We start from the raw sequence: 11,695 nt of genomic DNA, 5'->3' as shown, positions 1-11,695 counted from the left end.
AAACACAGTCTTCCAGGATGTCTTGAAAGGGGCAAGTCTGTCTGTGTCGGGTAGCAAATGCAGAGAGACAAACGGACAGAGAAGAGACTGCAGAGGGCTGTATGTGCTGAGATGAGAGTGCAGGCTAGATTTAAAAAAAAAAATTTTTTTTTTTGTAGAGACGGGGTTTCACCATGTTGGCCAGGATGGTCTTGATCTCCTGACCCATGATCTACCTGCCTCGGCCTCCCAAAGTCCTGGGATTACAGGCATGAGCCACTGCACCCGGCCAGCCGAGTAGATTTTTAAATCGAGAATGCAACAGGGAAGGATTTCAAGCTTGGAGTGAGAGGGAAGACTACGAGCCTGCAGTGATAAGGCAAAGCTGAAGATTTCAGAGCAAAGGCCACGCCCTACAGTTGCCATGGAATGGGGTGGCTCAGTTGGCTTTGGAGGTAAAGTCTGCAGTTGAGAAGTTCAAGGGTAGTAAGTACTTAATGCCAGGGTCTAAGGTCAATCATCCCTTTTAAGACACAGATAGCATCTGCAGCGTTTTCAGGGATGGAGATAGAGAAGAAAAGCAGGCAGCTACTAGATGCTCGAATCTTCCACAAATGCCAGGGAGAGAGTCAGGATGCTGATAGAAGAGATCAGTAAAGCTGAGTACCATAAGCCTCAACATGGGTGTTTTTATTTCAAGGTGGGGGAGCTGTGCTTTGGAAAAGCAATGGAAATCTCTTCCCCTCCTAAGTCCTGTGTTCATGGAGGAGGGTGGGAGGCTGAGTTTTCTCCTCTTGAGAGGGAGTTACGTCCAAGTTTAAGGGGAAAGAGTCTGAATTTTCCACCTAAATAATTCTGAGAGAATCAGGTAAGTAGTTGCTTAGAAATAATTACTAAATGTTGCTTAAAGAGATACAGCTCCTCTATGGAGTAACAGATCCTGACTACTCAATAGCTTTTTGCATTTTTCCTGGGCTATGGTGATATTTGCAGCTTTCCTTTACATGTTAATATCTCTAATCTTACCACTGAAAGTGTATTTCTATCAATTTGCCTTCAAGTGAACTGCAGTTTCATATTTGTGATTTAATTTTTACTAAAATGAAATGGCTCATTTTTATTAAAAAATACTATAAAAATAGTAAAAATTACGATTTTACCAAGAATATTATTGCGTGCCGGATGCTGGAGGTATGAAAGGGAACAAGTTAGGAACTATGGCTTCTTCATGGGCAGTTGGTGTGGAGTTTTAGAGGCTTTTGAACACTTAAATTTATATCTTTCTCTTAAGAATCAATAAAAGAAGAGCAACTCTATTATATTTCATCGTCTTCAAAGATCAGTGTGTGTACAACGTTTAAATCCATCAGTATCTAGGCATGACGTTCATCCTTCATGATCAACCAGGCTTAATCTAACCTGTGTTTACTTTTAATTCTTTCAGAATTTGTTGAGATTTTAGAAGCATAGTTTTTGTTCTCCAAGAAATATGTCATTCAAAGTCCCTGAAATTATTTGTCGAGTTGTTGGGCTTTTGTCTCATGCATTTCTTAGCTCTTTGAAACAACTAGAGATTTATCTTTACCCATCTTCCTGTTTTATCTTTCTGAGTCTCATTTTTTTTTATGCAAATCTCTGTGTGAGTATTCTATATCTCTATGACTCTTGGCAGAGGTGAATAACTTTTCCTTTTTATAAGAGGAATACAATTTTCCTCCTTCCCAGTAGACATTAAGCTTATTAGCTTCTTATCTTTTTAATAATTTGCATTATTTTTCTTCAGAGCAACAAAAGTCTGAGTTGGAAAGAGAAAAAATTAGTTTACACCTCAAATTACTTTTATAAAAGGTTATATATTTCCTCTAACAATTATTTAAAAAGCAAACACTGAAAAAATAATGTAATAAATCACAAAAATAAAACTAAAAATGGATTTAATCACAGGTGTAGTCAAACTCCAGTGATTGTTACAAAATCTGTCAAGACTGATATGGCTAAAGTTGTGATTACCACATAAATAATTTTATTATTTTTAAGCACAGGTGTAAAGTTTAAGGAACGTTTAAGAGTAATTGTCATTAGCAAATTATTTCTAAAGTAATCTTAAAATGCCTTACTTATTTATTTGAAAGGGTAGAAACCTCTGGTCATATTTACTTTGTTCTACTCTGATAAAAGGGCATAAGTATCCCAACTATTTTGTGATCAAAACATATATGTGACTGTGTGCATACAAGAATAGACAAGAATTAACACACAATTCCATTAATAACTAGGTATATCCTTGATGGGTACAGTTAGCTGAATATCAAGCAGTTGAATCATTTCATTTTCTTTCTGGAAAAGTTGTTTGTCAAGAGTTGATAAATGATCGTCCTCGCAGCTCAGGGTAACCATGTTACCAATGAAATCTAAGGAGAACTCCACTTATGGGCTTCTGGGAGAGATGTTTCTTTCTGTGGAAAGGGTCAGGTGCAAGAAGACAGCTCCCTGGTTCTGCCCCTTGCCCTGTTTTCCGGCCATGAATGCAATTCTGCAAGAGAATGACTCTGGCTCTGTGGTAGCTATCCTGGTCGAGCCCATGAGGCAATTAGCCTAAGGAAAAAAAAAATTCATCACATATCTTGGATGACGAGACAGAAAATAGAGAAATGGTATGAAGGATGAAGGGAGGATAAGAAGACGACCATGTCTCTGATAACATCAGTTTGTGACTGCACCAAATTTGCAACCATTTACCTAGAGTTTCATTGTGTGTGAGGTCATCAAAAGTTAGCTGTGCTGACGCCCCTGTTGGCAGCTGAATGCTAACTGATACATTATCTCACTCTCTGTCTCATTCCTGATGTCACATTTGATGAGTAAGTATAGCAGATATCCAAACCCAGGTTTTTGAATTCAAAGTCCAGGGTTTTCCTGGTCTTGCTGTCTCCCTATATTGTCATAATCTGGGAAACAAATCCACATACTGTGAAGTAATAACATACACTACTTATTCTGAAGAATTTCCCTCCTCTGATTTAAAGCTCTGTTTCTCTCTTCACCCTCTGGACTTACTCTGCTCGTGGTTTGTCCAGGAAATTTTGGGTGTGAATTTCCCTTTAGAGTCACTTGTGACTTTATTACAACTTTGGGCATGTTACCTTATATTTCCTGATCTTTGTAAGAGGATAATTCATATTAACCTCTTCACATATTTGATACTCTTGTTGGGTAGAGAAGAGGTCATGGGGTGGGGCTTAATTCATTATCAACATTTGGCTTTTTAATTTTATTTATTTATTTATTCATTTATTTATTTACTTTGAGACAGAGTTTTGCTCTTGTTGCCCAGGCTGGAGTGCAATGGTGTGATCTCAGCTCACTGCAACCTCTGCCTCCTGGCCTCAAGTGATTCTGCTGCCTCAGCCTCCTCAGTAGCTGGGATTACAGGTGTGAACCATCACACCAGGCTAATTTTGTATTTTTAGTAGAGATGGGGTTTAACCATGTTGTCCAGGCTGGTCTCGAACTCCTGACCTCAGGTGATCCACCCGCCTCGGCCTTCCAAAGTGCTGAGATTACAGACGTGAGCCATTGCAACTGGCCATTTGGCTTTTCTAAACTAGCGATGTTCCATGGGTGTTCACATATTTTTGTGTGTCGTAAACATTTCATAATGACTACTAATAGGAACACAGATTAGTTTGTAAAGCTTGCGAAATTGCCCTGCTGATGGGAATTTGGCTTGCAAACATTCATGCAGGAGAGAAGGTGGAGATTGAAGGAGCTCAGGATTGCCTGCCAAAGTTGTCTGCATCTCAGTTGGAGAGGATTTGAAGCTTACTTTGAGTCTTTAACAAAGAAACATTTTAATATCAAAGCACAGTAGATATGAATTTAGCATTTGAATCTCAGTTTATTTTTTTCTTATTTACTGTCTACTATATGACATACGAATAGAAATTATACACTGAATAAAGGCCTATAATGAGATATTACATTTCCACTTGGCTTAATTGTAAAGAAATGGGTGTGCTCCACATTTTTCTTCAATGTTTCTAGATATGAAGTGTTAAAGATCTGTATGTAGATGTTTGCCATGTATGTGACTGAAATCTAATTACAGGGTTACTTGTATACTCAAAGAAACCACAGTACCTCCAGTCAGAGCTATGACCAAACTGGGTACTACCATGAGCTTCTTAAGAATGCTGAATTAGGCTGGGCATGGTGGCTCATACCTGTAATCCCAGCACTTTGGGAGGCCGAGGTGGCGGATCACCTGAGGTCAGGAGTTTGAGACTAGCCTGGCCAACATGGTGAAACCATCTCTACTAAAAATACAAAAATTAGCTAGGCATGGTGGCAAGTGCCTGTAATCCCAGCTACTTGGGAGGCTGAGGCAGGAGAATCACTTGAAACTGGAAGACAGAGGTTGTAATGAGCTGAGATAGTGCCATTGCACTCCAGCCTGGGCAACACAGTGAGACTCCGTCTCACAAATAAATAAATAAAATTCAAAAAAATGCTGCATTAGGAAACATGAGAAAGCCCCCTGAGGACACTGTGAAACTGAGTTTTAAGGAAGCAGAGTAGGGATTCGCAAAGATACTGATTAGGGGTCCGAGGACAGTGGGACCTCATCTCTCAGTCAATGAAATGTTTCAATATATTTTTAAAAAAATATGTGTCTGACAGATGGGGGATTGAGAAGCCAGAACAGCAGAAGAAATCACAGAATTGCTTTTTGATTTTAAACCAAGACTTGTCTGGAGATGATTTCGGAACCAGAGTAGATTTCCAAGGGCAGGCATGTTATTATTGGTGTTATTGTTATTAGCTTCTCATAGATGTTGGTTGTTTTCTACATCAGATGCTGCACGTTTTATGTATCATGTAACTTAATCCTCATCAGCACTCATGAATGTAGCCACTATTATTTACTTTATAAATGAGGATATGAAGGTGGAAAGAGATCAAGTTGCTTATCTAGGAGCCTAGAGCTAGTAGGTGGTGGTGTTGATATTTGAACCCAGTCTTGAGAGCCTGTACAGGTAACCACAATTATGAGAACTTACAAGGACAAAAGAGAATTCTCTTCTCGATTTTGCAAGGAGGATCAAAATTTGTGACAGCCCAATAGTATGTGTCAAAATTAAGACAGTAATTCAGGTCTTGTGAACCCAGTTTGAAGTATTTCTAGTATACCTGAATTATTCTTCTCCATAGGGAAGTCATTAAAGGAAGATCAGTAAAGGGTAGATTGCCTTCACGGTCAGGGCAGCAATGGAGAACAGTATTCTCTGGAAGAAAGTAACTATGCATAGCTCATACTTAAGGAGTGGAGAGCTATTCTCCATCTCCTTCAAGGCAGATTATCTTCATATATTGGAATTCTTCTGCACCGGAGAATTGTCTATGGAATCTATAAATAATGATAAGTGTACAAGCACACACATACACTCATGTCCAGAGGAGGGTGTGTGTGGAGACGCTGAATGCTCACAACAGCCACCCGAGGTAGATGCTGCTACCATCCCTATTTCATGAACAGAGGGACAGGAAAGTTAGGTAGCTAGCCGAAAGCCATAAAGGTGGCAACGTATTTAAACTCAGGGATTTCGAATCCAGAGCATGTTTACCTGATAGTTAAGACTTAACCAGATACTCAAGAGTTAATTCAAATATTGTCTACTTTTCCCACTTACTTATTTTTTCAATCGTTTATATCAGTATCAACTCATGGGTATTCATGGTATATGTTGGGTTATAATCCAGAAGAATTTATTTGTCTTTGTGCTTGAACTGTGCCAGTGTAAGCCACTGGGAGCATGTTCTGTTGGCTCCTTTGTCCTCTTGACAGGCCCATAATTGTGGATTTTTTTTTTCTTAGCACTTAAAAAAAAACTTTTCCTTTTAGGGGTACGTGAGCAGGTTGGTTCTGTGGATAAATTGTGTGTCCTGGGGTTTGCTGTACATATTATTTCCTCCCCAGGTAATAAGCATGTACTCAGTAGGCAGTTTTCCGATCCTCTCCCTCCTCCCACCCTCAAGCAGGCCCCGGTGTCCATTGTTCCCTTCTCTGTGTCCATGTGTACTCAGTGTTTAGCTGTCACTTGTAAGTGAGAACATTCAGTGTTTGGTTTTCTGTTCCTGTGCTGGTTCACTTTGGATAATGGCCTCCAGCTCCATCCATGTTGCTGCAGAGGTATGATCGTGTTCTTCTTTCATGGCTGTGTAGTATTCCACAGAGTGTATGTACCACGTTTTCTTTATCCGGTCTACCACTGATGGGCATTTAGGGTGATTCCATGATTTTCCTACTGTGACTACTGCTTAGGACTTCTTTGTTTTCTGGCGTTACAGGATGTCCAGGTGTTCCTGCTTCAGTCTTAGAGTTAGCTATTTCTCCAAGGAGCCCTGGTTCCTTTGACTGAAGAACGGTATTGGAAACCAAGGTTGAGGCACTAGATGTGAATCTTATTTTAAATAGTAACTAATACTTAGAAGTCAAGACAGTGGCTGCCCTTGGAAAGGTGGTGGTGACAGGGAGACGTCCTCAAGAGGCTTCAAGGGTATCTGATCTGTTTCTTGATCTCAGTCCTGGTTGCCTGAGCTCCTTCATTCAGTGAAATTCATCAAGTGTACACTTAGGATATGTGTAATTTCCTGCCTTCATGTTATATTGCAATAGAAACTTGTTTATTTAGAAAATAAAGCAAAAAAAAAAAAAAAAAAACAAGATAAAAACTAATAGTTAACTCTTAACTGAGTATTAGGTAAACATGCCCTGGATTACAAATCCCTGGGTTTAAATACTTTGCCAGCCTTATAGCTTTCGGCTAGCTACCTAACTTTTCCTCGTTCCATTTATAAAACAGGAGTATTATCTGCCTCAGGTGGCTGTTGTGAGCATTAAACATCTCGACACACACCCTCCTCTCGACATGGATATATGTGTGTGCTTATACACATACAGTCACTTATCTTTATTTATAGATTCTGTATTTGCAATTTTGCCTACTTGCTCATGTTTATTTCAAACCTCCAAGTTAATCAGTCGAGTCTTGTGGCATTTTTGTGGTCGTTTGTAGGTATGCACAGTGTAGCAATATTTGAGAATTGCCTGACTCCCATTTCCCAGCAAGCTCAAATAGCTAGATGTCTTGCCTTCTTGTTTCAGCTCTCGTGCTGACAAGGGTCCTTTTCTCTCTCTCTATATATATAATGCCTCGTTTTCACATTTCTGTGCTTTCTGTGGGTGATTTTGATGTCTAACATGTTCCCCATGTGCAGTGCTCAAGGCCTGTCTAGTGTTCCTAAGGGCAAGAAGTCCATGAGGTGCCTTATGGAGAAAATACGTGTGTCAGAGAAGCTTCGTTCAGACATGAGTTACAATGCTGTTGAGCTTAATGTTAGTGAATCAACATTATATATTAAGTAAGAAACACAACTAAAACAAATCATTTGTGAATTGGTGAGTTGATCAAAATGTTGGGACCAGATGCTCTTAGAAACCTGTGTATTTTCCAAAGGAGCAGTGGATCAGTATTTGCTAATGTAGTGTTTGTTACAACTTTACAGAAAATAAAAACTACAAATAATGAAAATCAGTTGTATATATGTGTATATACATACATATCTATATGTAAAAAATCTGTGTATGTCTATCTACCAATAGGAGAACAGTGCCTATTATTATTATTATCATTTTTGAGACAGAGTCTCACTCTGTCACCAGGCTAGAGGTCAGTGGCCCAGTCTCAGCTCACTGCAACCTCCACCTCCCAGATTCAGGTGATTCTTCCACTTCAGCCTCCCAAGCAGCTGGAACTACAGGCACGCACAACCACGCCTGGCTAATTTTTGTATTTTTAGTTGAGACAGGGTTTCACCGTTTAGGCCAGGATGGTCTCGATCTCTTGACCTCGTGATCTGTCTGCCTTGGCGTCCCAAAGTGCTGGGATTACAGGCGTGAGCCACTGCTCCCGGCCGAATAGCGCCTATTATTTATTATTAATATAATAAGCCCTTAACAAATGTGTCTAGCTATTATAATCTACGTATCTGAGTAGAATTGCTCTGCAGTCCACAATCACTCCTGGGAAAGACAGTGATGTTTTTTGGCTCTCAGTAAAACTTCTCCTTCGTGATATGGAAGGAACGGCAATAAAGGAAGCACATCCCTTATGCTTATGGAATTTACATTGCAAAATATTTAAGATCTCAGTTTACCGCTGTGTGCACAGCATCTAGCGCATAGTACCCAATACTCAGTACAGACTCAATGTTTTTTTGCACTATCTTGAAATCATAAGGAAAAAGTGGGAGTATGATGAAAGAAAGTTCAAAGTGAAGTCACTATATTAGCCTAAAATAGACAAGCGTACATGTACTCATCTACAAATAGATGAGCCATGCATAAGGGATTTTTGTAATGACTTGTCTGTATCCTGAAACTTAATAGCCTATGGATAGATGCCTTGAGTTTTACATAAACAATGAGAACCCTGCCTGATGCAGGAAATGAACACATGTTCTAGCTTTCAAGTCAATTAGTGAGATATTCCTATTTCTTTTCTAGGTTAAGAAGCAAATCTGTTCTGATGCTATGCCAACTAAGTACATGATCTGATTGTTCCAGTTATCCTGTGCCAAAAAGAAGCAAAAAATGGGCTTTCCACGGATTATTGAACACAGTGGGTGTCAGTGTGCCTGAGAAACAAGCCACTATTAAAAGCTTTCTAGGCAATTTGAATCAGGTTGCTGAGCTTTGAAAAACATTCTACAGCCAAGTGTAGGAGACCAAAGAACTTGGAGAACATACGTGCTCTGAGCTATTTCAAAAAATGCCGCACTTAAGCTAATTGAGCTGTCGTCAGGGCAACACGGACATGAGTAACAGGAAGGTAGATTTCAGTAGAAGAGAAGAACAGGCAAGGGATGGAGTCACGTGCATTTGGAACACAGGACAAACATAAGCCCCGTTTATCTCAATAAAGTAAGCACAGTTGGGCATTCTGTGGGGCAAGATCATTTGCTGGAATTTAGATGAAGCCCAGAACAATCCATGGATATCAAATCCACACATAAGCCTCTGCTAGAATTGTGCCAGAGTAAGGGCAGTCCTACCATGCCACCCAGATATCTGGTTTCCAGGTGAATGAACTGAGGAAAGACCAAGAAATATATGGTGGGTAAGAGGTAAGAGAGAAAGTCTGTTTAAATTAAATCAGATCTCCTCATACATAAACCAACTCAATGACTTCTGAAGCTTCCTCTTATCTCTAACATACAATAATTGAATTGAAGAAATATAATAGTCTTGTTTCAGGAATAAGGAATAATTGTTTTAGCCAAAACATAAAAGATAAAAGAACTACCAGTGTGCCTATGTCGTGTATTGCTAATGCTATTTTCTTCTTCTGGTGCTGAATTGTTGGTTCTCCTGGGGAAAGCTCTAGGGTGGAGCTAGCAAAATATCAAGATAGCAGGTATACATGTGGCAGCCAAGAGGTGCCTTGCTTAGCTCTCCCTTCGAGAGAACTTGCTTCAAGGTGGGGGGTTGGGGAACACTCTCCAGCTGCTCTGTCTTCAGATGCACTGGGGCATTCATGCAGAAGCTACCTCTTCCCTGGACTGCTCCCAGCCTGCAACTGAGCAAGGCAGAAGTGGTAGCACCATGCCATTCCTGCAGAACGTGGGTTTCCTCTAGTGGGTCAACTTTGCTCCAGGGCTTGCCATCTGCATGCACACGACGCTGTCAGAGGTTGCTGGATGCTGAGGCTCCTCCTACCAAATCATGTGACTTTGTCTCACCTGTCACAGGTGTCACAACTGCCTCTCAGTCTGAGGATCGTCCTCTACATATTCCTGCTCCCTCTCCCCTCCTCTCCCTTATTCCTTCCCATGTCCCCCACCCCAGTCTCTCAAATATCTACTTTCATCTTCAAATCTGCTTCTTGGAAATCATGAACAAAAGAGGATTTGCATTTGATAAGATCCAAAGAGAGAAGAAGGGGATAATCCATATATTTCTGAAACTGGTTACCAGGTGCTTTTTTTTTTTTTTTGACTGAACACCTGATGGAGCTGTTGGAATGAAGTCACATATGAGGTGATACAGACTGGCTTCCCCTTTTGGGGCAGTGCCCAGGAGGGACAGATGACTCATCATAGTGTGGATGGATGGGGGTGGAGGATCCTGGCTCCATCTTGGAACACAGGATAATTAGGGGTGAGAAGGAATAGACAGATCCACACAAACAACCTGCTCCACCTCCAAGTTTCTCAGCTGAGCTTGAGGTGAGACATCAGCTCAGCAGAGAAAGACTGAGGTTGTGCGCTCAATTCCCTTTGCACTTTCCATTCGGGTTTTGGGGTATATTTCTGGGACCCCTCATGTCTTTCAGGGTTTCCCTGAATATTCATTAGTCCAGCATCCCTGGAGGGAAAAGATGAGGGACTTTGCTTGGTTTCGTACCAGGCAAAGCTGTAGACCATCAGAGCTTCAGACCATTCCCTTGTTTGTAGCTGGGCCAGTGTGAGTGTGAAAAGCAAGGGAGGTGGGGCAGAGGGACCGTGGACAGCACCCAAGTGTGAGTCACATCTCCACCATCAGGTTTAGAACCTATGAACTGGAAATCTTAGAAAATCATCATAAAATTATACTGGCTTTTTTGCCCTAAGCACTGTGGAGACAGATTCTTGCAGAAATCTTGCCTTGCCCAACCCAGCCCATGACCTTCCCCACCACAGGGAAAGCACTGGTTAAGGAGGTGATTCAGAGTTAAGAGGTGATTCAGAGTTAGGTTCCCCAGGTGCGTCCATTGATGAGTGACCTCTCCTTGGCAACAGGGACATACTTTTGTCGTTCAGGGAGAAACACTGAGCTAGGAGGTAGAAGCTCTGGGCCCTGCTTTTGATGCTTACACAAACTTACTTTGTAGCTTTGAGCAAGGCAGCCAGCCTCTCCCCCTCAGTGTCCTGTGCAGCCAAACGGATTGACCTGTGAGGCAATGCGTGTCCCAGCTCTGCCGTTCCTCATATCACCAGTCATTGTCCTAATAAAAAACTGGCACTGGAACATAGCAATGCAATTGCATGTTTGAAATCGAGGTTGTCCTTGTAAGTCTGGGTAGCCATCTTTGCAGCATCGGCTCTTTCAAAAGAAAACTATTTTCAGAAATATTTCATTTGAAAAATCCCCATTTATCAGGAAGACTTAATAAAGCAACTTCTGTAGACACAGAAGCACATTATCGCCTACTTACTTCAGAGTTAGGTTACCAGGCATATTCCTAAAAAAAAAAAAATAAAGCATATTACTTTAGTCAAACTTTACAGAGAAGATAGATTGCCTTCAAAGAGGTTATTATAATAAAGCTCATAATTTTTTCAAGAGTATGCTAAATATATACACAAAATATGTGTGTGTATATATACATACATATATGACTGTATGTATATCTATACATATATATGGCTATGTGTATGTGTATGTATACAGACACACACATATATACACATATACACACATATTTATATATATGTGTGTGTCTATATATAGACATACACATAGCCATATATATGTGTATATACACATACAGTCATATATGTAGGCATATACATATACACATACACACACATACATACATATATTTATTAATGTATTTAACTTCTCCAAAACATTAGCTGCCAAACAATATTAGATTAAAATATTTTAAATTGAAAA

At 40.3% G+C, this 11,695-nt stretch overlaps 2 long non-coding RNA genes across 3 annotated transcripts; both read left to right on the top strand.

The window, feature by feature from the left end:
- Window positions 1–203: 203 nt before the first annotated feature.
- Window positions 204–9,344, top strand: LOC116552337. Of its 2 annotated transcripts, XR_004269336.1 has the most exons (3): window positions 204–434; window positions 680–847; window positions 8,546–9,344. It is a non-coding gene; the product is annotated as an uncharacterized LOC116552337 (long non-coding RNA). The 2 variants fall into 2 exon arrangements; XR_004269335.1 differs by lacking the exon at window positions 204–434 and having other exon boundaries at window positions 443–847.
- A 45-nt stretch (window positions 9,345–9,389) lies between these two features.
- Window positions 9,390–11,261, top strand: LOC116552338. The gene is made up of 2 exons (XR_004269337.1): window positions 9,390–9,455; window positions 9,790–11,261. It is a non-coding gene; the product is annotated as an uncharacterized LOC116552338 (long non-coding RNA).
- The last annotated feature ends 434 nt before the right edge of the window (window positions 11,262–11,695 follow it).

This window comes from Sapajus apella, unplaced genomic scaffold (assembly GCF_009761245.1).
Source record: "Sapajus apella isolate SASKATOON/1434 unplaced genomic scaffold, GSC_monkey_1.0 scaffold11, whole genome shotgun sequence".
Taxonomy (NCBI): Eukaryota; Metazoa; Chordata; class Mammalia; order Primates; family Cebidae; genus Sapajus; species Sapajus apella.
This window is presented reverse-complemented; position numbering and strand designations above follow the sequence as displayed.